The 15718-nt window shown below is 58.8% G+C and overlaps 1 protein-coding gene across 3 annotated transcripts in view; it reads left to right on the top strand.

The window, feature by feature from the left end:
• Positions 1–15718, top strand: part of FAM222A (family with sequence similarity 222 member A) — a 28914-nt gene continuing 13196 nt past the window's right edge. The window contains exon 1 of one of the 3 annotated variants that reach the window (XM_042034931.1): positions 1–23. The gene's annotated coding sequence lies outside the window, so the exon portion shown is untranslated. Of the gene's footprint in view, positions 24–113; positions 15657–15718 lie in introns of those variants that run through there. The other 2 variants (XM_042034932.1, XM_042034930.1) reach the window with 2 other exon arrangements.

Raw genomic sequence — 15718 nt, 5'->3', positions numbered from 1 at the left:
CCGGCCCGGATCCAGCTCTGACGGTAACGGGGGTCCGGGCACCGGGGAGGTCGGGGGGGGTTACCGGGCGGGGGCGCGGGGACCGGGGGACTCCGGCGGCTCCCGGAGCGCAGCGGAGGCGGTGCCGCCGCAGCGCGGTGCCCGGTGGTGCCCGCGGAGCCGCCGCCGCCGGGGCCCGGCTCTCCCGTCGCTGCCGGATAGGAACGGGAACAACTTTTGGTTTTTTTGGGGTTTTTTTTCATCCGATTTTTGGTTTTTTTGTATGGCTTTTTGGGTCGCCTGACTCATAAGTGGAAATAAAATATCCACGGGTGCCTCCAGGAGGAAAGCTGAGACACTTCCAGGGGGAGCCGACCGGGAGCTGCCGCCTTTGCTGCGACCCTTTTCTGCCCCTTTTCGCCTGGAAAAAAAAAAAAAAAAGGGTTTTTCTCCTCCTTCCCGGGCAGGAAAGCGCCCGAGCCCACGGCGACACCGGAGCGGGTGGTGGCAGAGCAGGACCCCGCCATGGACCCCGCGCTGGTGTGGATCCCGCCGGTCACAAAGGAGAGGGGAAGAAGGACCCACCCAGCGATGGTTTATTTAACACCGGTCTCCCTGGCTGCCTCCGCCGGGTCAGGAGGCTCTGCCGGGGAAAATCCCCTCTGGAAAAAGCTCCGCTGCGGAGGGAGCATCCCTGTGGCATCTTCTGGACCATCGGCGCTGGGAATACGATTCACCGGGGACGAGGCATCGTGGTCCCCGAGAGCTCCTGGGCAGCACGGCTGGGCGTCCACCGGGGCGGCCTCAGGCTCCAGCCGGGGACGAGCGGGCTGTGCCGCCTCTCCGGCTCGGTCCCCGACAGAAACGAGGTCTTGCCGGTGCCAGCTGCTCAGCCCCAGCATCCCAATCCAGCTCCGGGGAGAGCCGTCACATCGTGGAGATTTAATGGCTGGAGAGGCAGGGCCTGGACGCAGCGAGCCGGCGGCGGCACGGCACAGCTCGCCGCAGGGCCCGGCTGCAACTGGGGCTCGGCTCCGGCCCTGCGGGGTATTTCCGAGGAGAGGCAGTGGCAAAGTTTTCCAGCCGTGCTTGGTGTTTGCCAAGGGATGAATTCATTGGCGTCGGGCAGTTGTGGTTTGCCCGGCTCTGGTTGTCGGGATCTCCGTAGGGAGGTTTTCGTTTCGTGTTTACTTGTGCGTGTACATATAGGTATAATTTTATATGTATGTATTTAGATGTGCATCCTCCTGCTCGGAATGCTCCTGTCCAGAGGCTGTAGGCAGCTTGCCCCAGTGGGCGATGACCTTTTATGGAGGGCAGAGTGGCCCTGGGGCTCTGCAGGCGTGGGGACAGAGCCGCGTGGCCCCTCTCTCCATGAGGAGCGTCCAGCGTCGTTCTCGGGATAATTTAGTGGGATTTGGCGGTTTTACACCTTCTCATACCCCCGTGGTGGGGTTTGACTGCCCAGTGTGCCGGCCACATGTCGCTGGTCAGTGGCCACACACGTGGACACCGCTCTGGTGGGACCCCGGCTGGCAAAGCGCTCACACCCAGGCTGTGGTGCTGGGGGGTGAGGTGGGAAATGTCACTGGCAGAGCGCACCTGGCATCCTGCGAGGGATTTTTCTTATGAAGGATCCATAAAACTTTGAGGAGTGGATTGGCGGTGCCGGGGAGCCGGGTGCAGTAGGGTCAGGCCGCCTTGAAGCCGTGGCAGAAGGAGAGGGAAGCTCTTGCCACGGTGCCTTCTGCTGACCTTGTGTGTAGAGCAGGGGAAGGGAAGACCATTCCCTGGCTGTGGGAACGTGGCTTGTTTTCCCAGCTTCGGGAACAGCTTTCCTGCTGGTTTGAGAGGCGGTACCAGTAGGGCACGTTCTTGATGCCGGGGCAGCACCGGCTGCGAGCTGGGCCCCGTTTCAGCCAAGCGTGTCGTTAAAAATTGAAATATCTCGGTGTGAATATTTACCCTCGGGCTGGAGCAGGGAAGCCCATGGAAGGAGGACATGAGTGGCTGCTGCCAGGCTGCTGAGGCCACGTCACCTCAGTTTTTTAGCCCCTCTGGTTGTCTGAGCCTGAAATTCATCCATCCCTGAGCAGGCTGCGGAGGAGCCCCTTCCCTCCCGGGGCTGGTTTTTAATTGCAGGCTGCTGCCCTGCCCGGAGAAGGGCTCTGGCTCCGGTACCGAGGGTCTTCCGGTCCCACGACCCCGCGGGGTGGTCGCCCCGAGCCGGGTGCCCCGTTGCCCGCCGCCGTCCCCGCGCTGCCCCCGCGCTCCCCGCCGTGCGTGCGGCATTAGTGCCGGGCGTTTGCATCCCTGCCAGGCGGCGGAGTTAATTTTTGCCTGGAGCGGGTTTCCTGCGTGGCCTCAACTTGTGTGGGAAAATCTGCGGTGAAGCCGGGCAGCCCCGCTCCCTTTCCGGCGTGATCCTGCGGCACAGGGAGCGGTGGGCTCGGGAATGTGTGGTGGGAGCCGGCCCACCCCAGCCCCCTCCGGCTGTCGGGCTACGACGAGCAGGGATGCGGGGTCCTGAGTGTGGGGGTGATGGCAGAAGCCTCCTTGTCCCACGGCTCCTTGTGGGGACAGCAGGGTATGTATCCCCGGGTAAGATCCTTTGCTGGTGGTGTCTCACCCTGGGATGGAGGGAGTGTGTGTGTGTGACCCCCCCAAAGCTGGGGATGCTGCAGCTGGCGGGGTGGGCCGGGGGCTGCACCTGCCGGGACCCCTCTCCCGGCCCCCGCTGGCATCTGCCGCCGCATGTCCGTCTGCAGCAGGCGCATGCATGCAAAAATAAGACATTTCTTCTTTCTCTTCTGCCTGCGCATTCCTCAAAAAGCTAATATTCATGAAAGGTAATTCAATCAAACCACGATGCCTATCAGCTAATGCAGCAAAGCTGGCGCAGGGGTGAGAATGGGAGCCAGGAACACAAAAGCCCTGTTTTATTACCTCCTGCTTGCCTGAGAATTGCTTTTCTCCCTCGAGTGAGCCGGCTAAAGCTGGCTTTATTATGTTAACCTATTTGCGTGTCAAGAGCTATTGTGCCTCTCTTTATCTGTGTTTGTATTTGCTCGATGCAGGGAATAAAAGGACGAGGCGAAAATGGATGGCTGGTCAGTGCTCCGCACTCTGGGGGCACTGATTGGTTGCTAAGTGATTTGCATCCCCGGTAATCGCTTTTATCTCGGAAGGATGTCGTGTATAATTATAAGCCTACTGACATCTTTTGAAATCTGCCTAATGGGTGTTTTTAATTTACATGGGAAGCAGGGGCTATTTGTGTTGCTCTGATTACAGGTTGGGCGAGTATATGGGTTAAAATAGAGATATTTCCATAGATGCGGGACACCGGCGGGGATGAGGCTGGGATTTTTGGCAAGTCCCTGCTCAGCTAGGGGTGGGTGGAAGAGCACGAGTCGCCGTGTGTGAGTTTGGGGTTTAATCCCTCAGCCCAGTGCACAGACTGGCTTGGTGCTGGTCCGTGGGCTGGTCCTGCAGCCAACCCGTGAAATACAACACGAGGTGGGCTCCAGGCTGCTGCCAGACCCGGCTGGCTGCAGCTGTGGACCCCCAGGACCCCCCTCTGCAGCCTGGGATGAGGCATGGGGGGGGCTGTGCCACCAAGTCCCCATTCCAGCCATCTGTGCCGGCGTGGGGCTGTTGGGGGTGGCACGGGGAGCTGGCTGTGCCAGCGAGGGGACAGGCTGAGGCTCCCACTCAGCCCCCGCCCCCCCATGCAGGGAGTGCTGGGGCTTTGCTGGGAGTACCTGTGGAACCGTGGAAGCCCCAGCTGATGATTGATTAGCCACGGCAAATAAAGCTCCCGAGCACCTGTGCCAGCCCTGGGCACCTGCATCCAGCAGGATCCCAGCCGGGTGGCACACTGGAGCTGCCGAGGCATCAGCAGGGTTCAGGGTGAGCTGCTGGTGCTGGAGGCATTGGCAGGGCCATGGATGCCCATCCTGGACAGGCAGCAGGATGTGGGTGTTCTGAGATTGTCCCGTGTGTGCCTGGGTGCAGAGGAGCCACGTGTGGGAAGCATCCTGGCAGGAGTGCTGTGCCAGCCGTGCCAGTGGCACGCTCGATTTCCTCTTTCTGTCTGTGCTATTGGCAAAGCAGAGCTCTGAGGTGCAGGCCGTGGTGAGATGAGGGGTCTTGGGGTCCCCCCAGAGCTCTGTGCACTGGGACTGGGTCACCCCAAACACGCAGAGGTCCTGACATGAGATTGGTGCTTGTGACAGGCACAGGGGCTGGGCTGGGTGAGGGTGTGGGGCAGGACTCGGGGCAGGTCACCCACGGGGACAGCTCCAGCCAGCTGCTTCCTTCCTCCTCCCAGGAAAGGCCAGGACTGAGCCGCAGGCACGTTCTGGCTCCCTCAGGCCGCGCACAAGGTGACCCCATCAATTTGCAGGGCTGAGGTGGCTCCGTGGCACATGGTGCCGTGGGCAGCGCTGTGCCGAGCAGGATGGGGTGCAGGGAAACGCGGGGCATGAGAAAAATTGATAGAGGAGAGCGAGTGCTGGCCCCCACACCTTGGAGCCTGGGGTGCTGGGCCCCCCTGCATGGGCAGTCCCATCCCATCCCATCCCGTCCCATCCCATCCCATCCTGTCCCGTCCTGCTGGCGAGTGAGCAGCGCGGGCGCCGCTATTTATGGCTGGCTGTAAACAAACTCCCAATGAAAGAAAGTTAATGACCTGAGACTGACAGGAGCCTGCTGGGAGTTTTTATAGCCCCTGGGACTCCTTTTGCTAAAGAGAGAATACATCAGCGTTTTAACCCAAAACGGCGAGAGCTGCAGGGGCGGGGGTACGGCCCCAGCCTGGGGAGGCGTTTCGGAGGGGCTGGTGCTGGGTGAGGAGGAGGCTTTGGTAGGGGGACCTTGACTCTGTCTCCCTGCATGGGACTGGGGGGGCACAGCCCCCTTCTCAGGAGGCACGTCCCAGCATTGGGGGCTCTCCAAGGCTTTGCCATCTGCCTCTTGTAGGTCATCCCTCTGCGCTCCCGGCAAGAGCAGGGGCTGGCTTAGCGTGGCTGGTAACCACACACTAATAAAGCCTTAATACCCTGCAGCGGGGAGATTTCGCTGTCAGAGATAAATATTCATATTGCTTTCCAATTCAGCCTTGGCTGCACGACAAGGGCGCCGTGGGGGGAGACGGGAAGGCTGCGGTGTGGGGTGCTCCGAGCCCTGCTGGCTGCCCTGCCTGCTCCTGCCTGCCTGGTGTGTTTAATACCGTGTCCTGGCTAATTGTGGGGTGTGAATATCATCCCCGGGGCTCTCAGGGGGCAGGATGGAGAGCATGGCACAGGGTGCCCCTCTCCCCGCCTGCTCCTTCGCCGCCGCCTCGCACGCGCAGCCTCCATCTGCACGCGACACTTGATTTACCGAGAAGAGCTGGCAGTTAAACCTGACAAATTGAAGGCAGTTTTAAGTGGTTCAGGTTAATTAATAGTCAGGGAAGTATCAATTTTTTTTAAGGGATGCTCTTGGCTCTCGGGGAGAACTGGAGTTTGACTTTGCCTTTGGAAAGTAACACCATCTGTGCCCATGGGCAGGGGGATGGAGCTGGGCAGGATGCTGAGCTCAGTGCCACTGCTCCGGTTCCTGTCCCACAGCCTCACATTGCTGCTGGTATTTCTGATCCCAGGTTGCTGGTGCTAAGGGAGTTGCTGGGACAGGAAGGAACAGGGCTGTCCTGTGTGGCCCAAGCTGTCCTGCTCATCTCAGTGACCTTTGGGGCACTGGTTGTCCTGTCCCCTGGGGTCTGTGCTGTGGCTGGAGTGCGAGAGGGTGCAGCCATGCCAGTAACCAGAGAGATTTGTCCACAGCCACCTGTAGTGGCACAGCTGGGTGGCCACAGGGTCCCTGCTCCCATCGAGGACCCGGGGGTGAGCAGCAGCTTTAACAGGCTCATGGGGGTCCATCCTGGGCTAGGACTGGGAGCCGACATGGATGAACTGGAGCAGGATCCGCTCCCCTCGGTTTCTGCGCACATGACCCCCGTGCTCACATCTGCCCACAGCTGCCAAGCCTGGGAGTGCTGGGGGGGCAGATTTTTAAAACGTCCCAGTGAAAGAAGCTTAGAGTCTCCTGTAAGGAGGAGAGATGACCAGTCTTGGAGTGTGTGCAGCACAGGGAGACTCTGAGCTGGATGTGAGAAAGACTCAGTGGCACATGGACCTGAGCAGTGTCCGTGGTGGTCACAGTGCTCCGGTGCCACAGGATGCCACAGGACTGGGCAGCTCCAGGCTCTGGCTCAGGGCTGCATCCCAGAGCAGCACAAACTCTTCATCAGGCCACGTGCCCCATCTTTCCCAGCACAGACCAGGAGGCAGGTGGAAGTGGTGGGTTTCCAGCAGCCCTAATTCTTGGGAATATGAGAGATTAAGGTTAGTGACCATTTTTTAACTCAATAAAGGGGAAGACAAGCTGGAGTCTGCAGTCCAGAGATATAATTAGTTCGCAGCAGTGGTGCTTTCTTGATTTAGCTTCAGAGAGCAGAACAAGACAAGGATGTTATACCCAATTAGCAATAACATACAGCCCGAGCCTCGCTAGGTGAGATAACAAGCCATTTTTATAGCTCTTCTTTACGGACATTTTTTTTTTGGAAAGAGCGGGGGGAAAGAAGAAAGGGACCGAGTCTCGATTTCTTTTCATCAGGGAACAATTATTAGTGAGCTCAGAAAGCCCAGAGCTGAGTGATCTGTTGGCCAGTGCGGATGATAAAACAAATCAAACAGCTCAGAGCCGGGCTGAGGCCGTCTCTCCATCCAGCTGGGGGAGGCTGAGCGGGTGACAGCCGTGTCCCGGCAAGGACACGGCCAAGGGCCACCCACACACCGTGGATGTGCCCCGGCTGCTGCTGCTGCTGCTGCGAGGGTTTGTGGCCGTGCTGCTCGCTGCCCCCAGGGACCTGCTGCGGGTGGGATGACCATCGGTGCTGCTGGCTGTGCTCCGGCTGTGTCCCACGGTGGGCAGCTGGTCCCCAGCAATGTGACCCCGAGCCGTGTCCCCCAGTGAGCACCGCGGTTCCCGGTGAGGTGACCCCGAGCTGTGTCCCCTCCTCGGGCACTCTGGTCCCCAGCAATGTGACCCCGAGCCGTGTCCCCTGTCAGCGCGGTCCCCAGCGAGGTGACCCCCGCAGTGTCCCCTGCACAGCCCCGGTCAGATGGCAGCCGCCTGCCGTCTGCCAGCGCCGCGGTGCCTTTGTATTGCGGATCGATGGCCATTGATTTTTCCTCCCGTGTAAACCTGGCCGGGCCGGGGCTGTGCAGGGTTTTCGTGAGCGTCTGGCTCCGTCTGTGCCGTGCTCGGAGCAGCCCGTGCTGGTTCCCGAGCCGACCCACCCACCTCCCGCTCGCCTCTGCAGCAGTGAAACTCAAGGACATCCGGAGAAACAGCCTTGTAAAGAGAAAGCTCGGGTTTCATTAATCAGCTGCTAATGACGGGCTCTGCTGTTCGGTGGGTTCTTTGCAGTCGCTCTCCTCGCTCCCCAGGGCAGCACCCCCAGCCCCTCCTGTGGTACCTGCTGGGGACGGGGCTGTGGCAGCTGGTTTGGGGCACCTGTTGGGAGCAGGGTGGCCCAGTGCTGCCCCCAGCTTGGGGACACTCCTGCTGCAAAGGGGGCTCACTGTGGGGCACGTTCTCCCCGCCCCTGCAGCCACCCCGCCGATGGGACAGAGCCTGGGGATGGAGCAGGAGGCTGCTGTCCCCTCCGTGTCCTTCTTGTCCCCTCCCTGTCCTTCCTGTCCCCTTGTCAGGGTTTTACAGCCTGACAGGCAGTGGCGTGGCTGCATGGGACCGCTTGAGCTCATCCCATGACACCCCAGCCCACCCTGGGGAGCTGGGCTGGGACATCCCCGCTTGTCCCTAGCGGGAGCAGCCGTAGAGCCGCTCTCCGGGCTATTAACACCCCGCGATGATCATCAGCTCTCGTCGTAATCATTAAGACTATTAGAAAGAAATGTTGGCTCGCAGCTCGTGTCAGACTTTCCGTTCTGCTTTGCAAACGCGCACAATTAATGCCAATCAGGCGGGGGAGGCAGCCAGCTCCGATCCCGGCTGCTCCCAATCCCGGCTGTCAGCTCTCTCCATCCCGCCTGGTACATTTTCATACAATTGCTATAAACATCTGAGGGAAACTCCGTGTTCTTCGGCAGCGCTGAGTATTGTTCTCTGTTCCTTTTAATTACTCGGCATTCAGCGGCTCATCCGGCCTCGGATCGGTGGGGAAAGTAGCGATTTGTAAAACAAATAGAGAAATCTGGAGAGATGCCTTATTTTCCCATTCGGTGGCTGCGTTAGGTTGTCTATGGGTAAATAAGAAAAACCTGTTTAATTTCTCTTTGTCTTTTTCTTCCTCCCCCTCCCGAGTTGCTTTCTTCCCACGGGGACACAGCCTGGTCCTTCTCCCCAGGGAACTCCAAAAGCAGGGTGAGCTTGGGAGAAGGGGGGGAAGAGCTGGAATTACTTGACCGGATGGTGGTATAATCCTTGTTACAAAAGTACACATCAATTATAAGAATTCCTACAGTAATCTTGGAAATCTATCTTTTCTGCTGAACCAGCTCATTAAAGAGCACCATTCATTTCCATCTCTCCGGGTGAGAAGGGTTTAAATCTCCAGAGCTTTGTGTTACCAAATAGACTGAGGGTGATGGACTCACGTTAAATATTAAAAGGAAGAAGTTGATTTCCCCCCCCCCCCCCCCTTTTTTTTCCCCCAGACCTGCAGCGCAGACGAAGTGCAATGTAAGGAGAGGAGGGTGGGGGGTCCCCGCCGTGAGAGGCTTCCCCAGCTGTCACTCAATGGGTTCCTTTGAGGAGCCCCCTCCCCTCCCTTGGCCTGGGGACCCCTCCAGCCCTGGGGGAGGAGGGAGGGAGCGAGCGAGGGAGGTTTCCCCAGGCCACCCTGGCAAGCCCCCGAGCCTGCGCCGGAGCCGGCCGTGGCACAGGCAGGGCTTTTGTGTGCCGGCAGGGCAGTGGGCGGCCGCGGGGCGAGGGACGGGCACAGAGCCCCTTTGTGTGCAGCTGCGAGCGGAGCAGGATGTGGGATAGGGACCAGCCGTGGGGATGGGGAGCTGCTATCCAGGGATGAGGAGAGGGTAGCCAGGGATGGGGAGCGGGACCGAGGGTGGAGAGCAGCGGCCGGCCGGGTCGAGGGCGGCGCGGGGCGATGTGTGCGCCGCGTCGAGGCTCTGTGCAAACATGTTAATTTGTTTTCTTTCTTGCCTCGCCTTTCAGGGTAATTGGTTGCATTTGAAGCCTTTGTGAAAGCCTTTGATTATAGTAATTTCAGCAGCGCGATCTACCCTGGATTCCTCGTCAGATTCTTTCACAGCTCCGGCACTTGGGGCTGTAATTATGGAGTGGAGCGAGCCCGGCTGCCGAGTGTGGGGCAGCTGGACGGGGCACCGTGACCGTGGGAGCACAGGGACTGTCACTGCAGGGGACAATCAAACCCCTGGGATGGGGCAGGAGTGAGCCAGGATGGGGCAGGAGCTGTGATGGGGAGCTTCGGTCTCTGCTGAGCTGGTTGGGTCTCAGCTGGAGACATGGATGCTGCGAGTTGCCCATGCTGGGGTTGACTCCTGGCCTGTTGGGGTCTAGAGTGCTTTTAATTGCTGCTCCATGGAGCCACTTGGCTTTTCTGTTGGTTGATCCCATGTCTGTGCTGCGGCTGGGACCGAAAGCCCTTGAGCATGCCGAGCATCCATGACGGACGGCTCCCCCCACCCCCTCTTCCCGATCCGTGTGCAGGGAGGAAGGCATGGCATGACTGTGTCGGATCAGGGAGGATTTGCTTTGAGGAGCTGGTGCCACATCCAAGGAGACATGTCTGTACATGTCTGGCAGGACCTGGCGGATCCTGCCCACCCGCTGCGCGCTGGCCCTTCCGGGACCTCGGTGCACGCAGCCAGGACTGAGCCCTGCCAAAAACACCGACGGCACCCGAGCGGGGCCCTGACCTTTGCTAACGGGGCCGCTCCCCCCTCGCTCCTGGCATTTCGTTCCCAGTCCTACGTAATGACCTTCTCGGCAGCACCGTGCCAGTGTCTGCCACTTCCAATTACCCACGGCTGCTCGACTCCCGCCGCAGCACGCGGGGTTCCTTCCTCCCCAGCAGGATGGCAGCGGGCCGGGGCAATATTGCACTGTGATCTCCCACCCTCCTGGCTCAGCGAGCCTCAGGAACCCCCCAACACCAGCCAGGGCTCTGAGTCCCTGCCCTGGGGTGCTGGAGGCGCGCTTGGCTTTCCAGAATCATTATTAACCTGTTCGAGAGCTGTTCCCGCTCGCAGCGAAAATAGATCTTTAATCTCTGCCCAAAATAGCTCATTTGATGAGAGGCCTCCTTAAAGCTGACACATAAATTTAACCAGGCCGCCTGAGCCCTGCGCGGGGACGTCTGCAAATGCTCAATAGCACTCAAATTGTTGGGGTTTTTTTAAATTCCATCGTTACGGACACATCTGATACCGTATTTCTTCCATAGGGTCTTTGGAACTGCTCAGGAGGTGATTTGCTGTGCCCTGTCCCAGTTCCTTTGGCCCTGCTTGTGAACAAAAGGTTATTTTGGGGTATTTTTTGATGTTGACTTTCTTGAACAGTCCAAAGGGTTTCTCCTTGGGGCTGCCACGAGAGCAGAAACCTCATCTCTGGGTGCAGTGGGAGAGACATGAGATGCTGCTGTAAGATGCCAGCAGTGAGGGTCCTGGTCCAGTGCCACTCTGTGCCTGGCAGTGTGCCACAGCTGGTGGGCTCTGTGCCATCCTGGTGTCACAGCAGCCCAAAAAAGGCACCATCCTACTGGCAGCAAAATGTTTCGTCTGTGAGTAAAAGTGAGCTCTGGGGAAGTGGGAAATGGGGATGCTCAGGGTGTCACAGCTCTGCTCAGCACCGGGTCCTGGGCTCACCTCGGCACCTTCCCAGTATCTCCACAGGGCAGGGGCTGGGAGAGGCCACTTGGCTGGTCTGGGTCGCTCCCCCAGGCCCCCACAGTCCCCACATCCCAGCGAGACCCTGAGCAGCAAAATAATCACTTCCAGCATCATTATCCGTCGCAAACCCCAGCTTCCAATTTTAATCAGAGGAGCTGGTGTTGCTTTAAGATCTGCGGGTTTTAAAGATCACAAGAGGGGTTAGAGAAAATTACCCTTGACTCTTACATGCTAATGTAATCTCTAACCAGATCTGCAGCACTGCAGCTAAAATTGCTTTTTAGATTAACATTTAATTATTAACAGGGCCCCCTGAAAGGCCCGGGGCTGGAGCACGTGGAGGGGAGCGGATTAGCCGGGCGGGATGAGGGAAGGTCGGGCGAGGGAAGGTCATGGGGTGACCGCTGGCACCTTCAGTGACAAACTTTGGGTTTTATTTTACCTGGTGCTCCCCCATGATTCACAGTGGGGTGCCCTTTCTGTGCTCACCCCTTTTAGGGCAGAGCTGTGGCATTGCTGCGTCCCCTCCACCCTAAATCTGGATGGGAGATGGGCACGAGCTGGCACAGCAGCATCAGCCAAAATCCTGCTCGCCCTGCAATGGGATGGGCATCCACTGTGTGCAGGGGGGAAGCCTTCCTCCTCTGGCACCTCCTCACCCTCTCAGGGTGCTATCGGGTGGGAAATCAGTGTCTGTGGGACCAGTGGTGGTGGCAGTGACGGGGGGTGGCAAGAGGGAGCTCTGATGTCCCCAGGCTTGTGGGGAAGGGGAGCTCCCTGCCAGGGTGGTTGGATTCTCCTCCATCCCAGCATGGAGGAACGAGGGACAGGGGTGTTCCCAGTTGTACTTCGGGTTTATTGCACACCAGGGGCCAGTGAGGGCTTCTGTTTTGTTTCTCTGGTTGCTGCAAGCCTTGGCCTCACCCTGTGCTGTCCGTGTGTCTGTCTGGCACTGTCAGGAGCCTCCTGTGCCTCTCCTGGCCAGGGTGACCCCTCACCTGTCCTTGTGCCGAACCCGTGCTGGCTTTTAATAGCCAGGGGGGACGTGGCCATGGTGTGACTCAAACAGCTTTGCAGCATCCCTGGTCCTGCCCCCCCCTTCCTCTCCTAACCCCAGAAGCTCCCTTTTTATGGGATTGCACCCTGATAACAGCCGGAGAAGGATCTGGACATGTTCCACCAGAGCCTGGATGGTGACCAAGACCTTGTCCCTCACCGTCCCTGCCCTGCCACAGCTCAGCAGCTGCACAGACCCACTTCAGGCTGATACTTTAAAAGTTCCTTTTTTCTTTTCTCCCCCCTCCCGTCACATTTTCTTTTATCTAAATCCTCGCCTGCGAAAGCCTCTATCGACAGCTGCGCTGGCCTTATCTCGCCGGAGGGACCTTCGCAGGGCTCTCGGAGGAGATAAGCCCGACTTATCAGCTGCTGATGTCAGAGGAGGTGCCAAACCCTCCCATCACTGGGGCTTTAGACATAGAGGGTGGTGTTTTTTATTAAAGTCACAAAGACCTTGGGCTTATAAATAGTGCGATGTCGAGATGGATTAGCTGGGTGTGGGGCAGGAAGGAGTGGTGGGAGAGGGGAAGGATGGAGCTGTGGCTCCCCCATCCCTGGAAGTGATCAAGGCCAGGTTGGACAGGGCTTGGAGCAACCTGGTCTAGTGCAAGCTGCTCCTGCCTATGTCAGAGGGTGGAACTGGATGAGCTTTAAGGTTTCTTCCAACCCAAACCATTCTGGGATTCTGTGATGCCAGGGCTGTGGGATGTGGGCTTGGGGCTCCTGGGGGATCTTGCTCCAGATGTCCCCAAGGGACCCCACTCTTGGTGGGACTCACCCTGTGCCCCAGTGCTGGATGATGGTGGGTCCATGGGCACAGCCCGGGCAGAGGCCATGCGGACTCAGGGTGTTCCAGCAAAACTGCTGAGTGTTGCCTTTCCTACCACGAAAGAGCCAGAGCAGCTTGAACTAAATCGGATCCTGCTGATTGGAATTAGTTCAGATGCAGATGGAGCTAACTAAGCCGGTGCTAAGCGTTGGACAGCCCAGTGCCCAATTCCCATCAGCTGATTCAGGGGCTTTTCAGAGCGGCATTAGCGAAATGCCACCGTGGCACAGATGCCCATTGTGCCAGGCGCCCACCCGCTCACCCATGGGCCTTCTGGGGCTTGGGGCTCCCAGCAGGGTGACAGGGTGGACAGATGGATGCTGTTCTGGGGTTGTGGAACCGGAGCTTTCCTGATTCCGAGCGTGCCTGTGAAGGTGGGGTGAGGCGCAGCGTAGCTGTCGGAAAAATCATCTCGGCAGCGAGACGCCGGGAGACGGGGGCAGCAGCAGGGTCTGAATTAATAGGTGGCTTTATTCAGTTTGGCACGTGGCTCCCGCGCCTCTCCCGCCTGCTGCCGGTGATGATCCGTGGTCAGGGTCGGGATGGCTCCAGGAGGGAGCTGGGCTGTGCGTGGCAGGGCGCAGAGAGCAGTGCAGGGGACAACCCGTACCAGCACTGGGGTGTCCCCAGGGACCTGCTGGGCCCTCAGGGTGCTCTCAGCTCCTGGGACAGGCTGCATCCACACCCTCCCTGTGCCAGCACATGGATTCGGTGACCCCCTGGGTGCTTCCTCCTCGCTCTCGGCCCCACATGCCCCAGACACCACCAGGGACCCGATCTGCATCCGGCAGTGGCACGAGCCGCCCACGCCACCCCTGTCCGCCGGGGACACGGGTCAGCGTCCCCATGAGGAGCTGCCTGGGCACGGGGAGTGGGTGACGTCCGCCGCTAATCGGCCAGATGGTGACACCCGGTGGGACGCCAGCGCTGAGGTCACCATGGAGAGCTCAGGCTCAGGTACAGCAGGGGCCGGTGCTGTCATCCGTCCCCTGCACGGATGGGTGTGGGTGCTTTGACCCGGGGCCACCCCACAGGGACAGGGATGGGGATGGGGATGGGAATGAGGGATGGAGGTGGCAGCTCCCGTCATGGAAAATCCGGGCGCTGGGCTGGTGCTGGGGGAGCCGAGGCGCCGGGAGCGGGGCTGCGTAATGAACCCCGAGTCCCGGCGGGGAGAGGAGAACTCCTGGCAGTCAAGTGCGCTCAGGCTCTGAATAAGAAGCACTTCATTCTCTTTTCAAACTGTATAATTTCTGCCTGATTGTAATGGCATATTTTAAAATTACCAGAAATCGAAGCCAGAAAATGGATACGGCTGCTTTTACTGCGAGCTGCGTTAACAAAGGATATGTAATGCATGAAATAAAAACACCTCCCTGCCCCCCTCCTTTTTTTTTTTTAAGACAGTAATAGGAGAAAATTGGTTTTGAAACTGAATAAAAGTCCCTTTCAGAGGAAATCATTTCTTTCAGGGTACCTTTGCTGAAAGTAAAATAGTGAATAATGAAAGGTGGTTACATGATTGTCTTTCATTTAGAGAGCGCGAGGACAGATGGAATCTGGGAGAAATGCACGATTGGAATAATTGCATGGTAACAAGGCGCTTGTTGTGAAATTAGTATCTTAAGAAAGTAGTGAAAAAGGCTTTTACTCATGAATACTTCATTATTAGGAGAAAACAGCACAATTTGGGTTCTCCAGACACCTGCTCGGTATTAGATGACTTCCTCCCCTCCTCCTCCTCCTCCTCTTCCTCCTCCTCCTCCTCACACCTTTTGCCAACGAGTCTCTCCTTGTCCCCGGTTTGCTGGGGGGGCCTTGACTGGCCTGATGAGCCCAGTCAAGGCATGGACACCCTGCATGGATCCCATCTCAGGGATTATCCCAGAGCCTGGGACCTGGTGGAGGTCACAGGGCAGGAGTGAGCAGTGTTGTCTGCACCCACAGTGGCTGTGAAGGTGTTTTGAAGAGTGACATTGAAACCAGCAGAGCTTGGAGAGCCCCGGGCACAGCTCAGGGAGCATCCATCCATGCTCTGTTTCCTGATGCTCGAGGTCATGGGCTCTGCCAGTGCCTGCCCGAGGCCACCACGTGCCTGAGGCCACCGCATCACTCCCCTGCACGCCGGTGCCAGCACTGGGACATGCGGGAAACACCCCGGATGGCTGCAGGAGGGCACGATTCCCCCACAGTGGAGAAGAGGGAGTGATGCACCCAGCAGTGACACCTGTCCACGATGTCCAGTTGTGACCCCCAGCCATCCACAAACCTTCAGCCAGAGAATGACAGCACAGGAGCTGCGACGCCAGCAGATGGGCACCACTGCCTGCTTTTCTTCTGCTCCTGCCCACGTCTCCCTGCCCTCTCCAAGTGTGAATATCGCTCCCTGCGCCAGCCGGAGCAGTGGGAGGGTGCCAGCAGCACCTGGTTATAACTCAGGGCCCCGGTGGCGGCTGGGGAAGGACATACAATGAGCAGCAGCGACGACTTTGGCCTGACCCCTCCAGCTTTTGTCGAGCAGATTTTGATGCCAGCTGGGAACTGGTGACAGATCCCAGGACCCCGAGTGGGATGTTAACACCGTCTTTCCCCAGCCTTGGCCGGGGTCACTCCGTGCCGGGAGGCACCGGCTGGCACGCCGGCGGAGCGGTCTGGCGCTGCCGGAGGGACGCCCCAGCTCTGCCACGTTCCCAGCGGGAAGGGCGGAAAGCTCTGCAGGAAGCGCAAATCACCCGCTGAGACCCTCATATTTATTTTATATACATCCCTATTCATTTCAGGCGTTCCGAGTTACTTTTTTATCTCCAGAGGAGCAAAGGCACCGAGTGCCGGGGAGACCCTGCTGGGTGGGCATGGGGGTGGTGGCAGGGGGTGGTGGCAGGGGGTGGTGGCAGGTTCCTGGCTCACT

The sequence above is a fragment of the Corvus kubaryi genome, unplaced genomic scaffold (assembly GCF_017639235.1).
Source record: "Corvus kubaryi isolate FWS band 111438036 unplaced genomic scaffold, C.kubaryi_AGA036_p1.0 37382, whole genome shotgun sequence".
Taxonomy (NCBI): domain Eukaryota; kingdom Metazoa; phylum Chordata; class Aves; order Passeriformes; family Corvidae; genus Corvus; species Corvus kubaryi.
The sequence above is the reverse complement of the archived record's forward strand: the minus strand, read 5'-3'. Positions and strand labels throughout refer to the sequence as shown.